Genomic DNA, 2,457 nt, shown 5'->3' with positions numbered 1-2,457 from the left:
TTTATAGCTCACACTCAAGATGACTCTACCTACTAGGATGCCACCTTCGTATTTTGACCATTCGAAATGTTCTAAGCCAGAAGGAAGAGAAAGGTGAACAAATCCGACGTTTCATGCAGCCATTCTGACAACTAGTTAGGACAAAGCAAATTCAACTTCTTAAAAACTAGAGCCGACTGGTTTGACATCTTTCAACATGACATAAAAAAATGTTAAGGACTAACATCTCAAATTGACCCGTTTAAACTACTTTAAAAGGAAGACTTGCAATCAGTACAATCAAGGGTCTGTATAAATGACAATAGTAATTTGAAAGACACAGTCCGAGTATTTCTGCCTTTTCTCCCCAAAGTGAGGCTCTACCTGCCATTAGTACGGCAATGAGCTGTTTTCATTACAGGGAAAGGATTCTTTGCTTCAGCAAAACTACCGCCGTTTCCACTGAATGAAAAGCTGCCAACACAAGAAGGGAGAATGAATTCATGCTGGTTGGTGCAGTTTCTTTTTGTGTTTCACAAACTGCAGAGATGAACTCATGCGAATGAACTCCCAGTACAGGAAAGCGACCAAGCTGGAAACGGGCTGCATTCCCCATTCGCTTTCTAGAAAAGGGTTTTGTTCATGTTCTTCCTTTACTAGCTTGGTTGCTCTGTTCCGCTTTTCCTACCTACCTGGCTTTCCTTCCCACCTCAGAAATGTACCTGCTATAAATCTTTCTATCTCAGTGAGATTTTGACACACAAAAAGGCACAGGCACTGAACAGAGGGATCACAGAGCTGATGCTAGCACTAACAGCTAGCAGAACAGACCCATGTAGACAACCGATAGCACTAGTCTGTAAGACAACTACTGGCTTCCAAGGCTAACTGGATTAACTAGAAATCCTTACCCAAGTCAGAAAGACCTACTAAATTCCCAATCCTGCTTATATCTAGCACTCTAAGTAATGATCAGTTTATGGTATCACTTTCACAAGTAATGATAAAAAGGCAAACCAGTTAAGGCAAACCCTTCGCTGCCAGAAATTCCTGCCCCTTCAGTGCGGTGACATAAATAACATTAAATTAAATTAAATGAGGGAATGCTCAAATCTCCAGCAAGTGCACAAACACGCAACCCTGAATTTCCTTTAGCAAGTCACCGTATCCTGGCTTTAACTTTCAGTCCTTTTTTCCACCTTCTTCTCATCCTCCTTCCTCAGAAGTACCAAATGTTGACATTAGTTGCGCATCTCTGCTCTGAAGGAGCAGAACATCTGCCGAAAGGAAGACGTGAGTATCACTATTCCTCTAGCACACACAGCACAACAGTGCATCATTCAAGATGTCCTGGTAAGGCAGTGGTTTTCAGCTTTTTCCGTATCATGACTCACTATTACACAAGAGAAATTTCCAGTCTTCCTATTTTCTTTCTGTTCATCTATGAAGAAATGATCTGTTAACCCACTGGCTGAACGTCCATTATAGGCAGATCTAAAACTTTATGGACACAATCAAATATTTTATCAGTCTCTTGACAGAGACGAACTTTGGTTTTGGTACAAGATGCAGTGCTACATGGACACACCACTGAAATTGTGCCATTTCAGGAATTTACTGGATTAAATCATAACCACACTGCAATCAGTGGCAAATCACCATTCAATGGCCCCGGTCTATCTACCATTACTTCATGAAAGTTAAGAAACCACCACTACTTTGGAGCCAATGTTACTATCCTATTTCTGACACTCCTGTGATTTCTGCTTGCCATGCTTGCTTATCAAAGGACACTCCTGTGTATTTTCTCCAGGATGAAGAAACTGCCAGGGACTAGAGGACCTCACAGCATCTGATGAGTTTAGTGGTACAGCATGTTGGGCTTGGTATTAGGAGGAAACAATCCCCCCCAACTCCTGCCCCGACACTGAAGAGTGGGAATGGGCTACACTTAACAAGGGCTCCTAAAGAACAGCAATCTGCCAACAGAAGGTAGAACAGACTTAACAGCGGCAGCTAGTGCTCATCTTCCCTTGTTTTCATGCTGGGACCTCTCAGTGGTTGTGTAGATCACTCAAACAGTCCATCATTAGATGTCAACAAGGGTTGGGCTGACTGCTGAACTTCCATATGAGGCAACGGAGCAGCAAGAGTACCTTTTTTTCCCACCCATCTTTCCTCACCACACTGCAAATGCCTGCTAGGTGGAGCAAGGACATAAATGAACTTTTTTTGACTCATATAAAAGTTGCAGAGATAAAATTAGGTGACAAAACCCTCTTCAGTCTCATAGTATAATGGATGCAAAGCAAACAGGTTTCCTGAACTTTTTATGATTTCCAATGAATAGTCAAGTACATTCAAGCATTCTTACATAAATATGTCTTCCTTAAATGCAATAATTTTTAATTTTTGGTACAAGAGACTGGTATTGCAATCTACCTATATACAAACAGCACAGAATTACAAGAAAGTGTA

Source organism: Nipponia nippon, unplaced genomic scaffold (genome assembly GCF_047370975.1).
Source record: "Nipponia nippon isolate SJK-2023a ecotype South Korea unplaced genomic scaffold, ASM4737097v1 scaffold_1, whole genome shotgun sequence".
Taxonomy (NCBI): Eukaryota; Metazoa; Chordata; class Aves; order Pelecaniformes; family Threskiornithidae; genus Nipponia; species Nipponia nippon.
Note: the sequence above shows the minus strand (reverse complement) of the source record.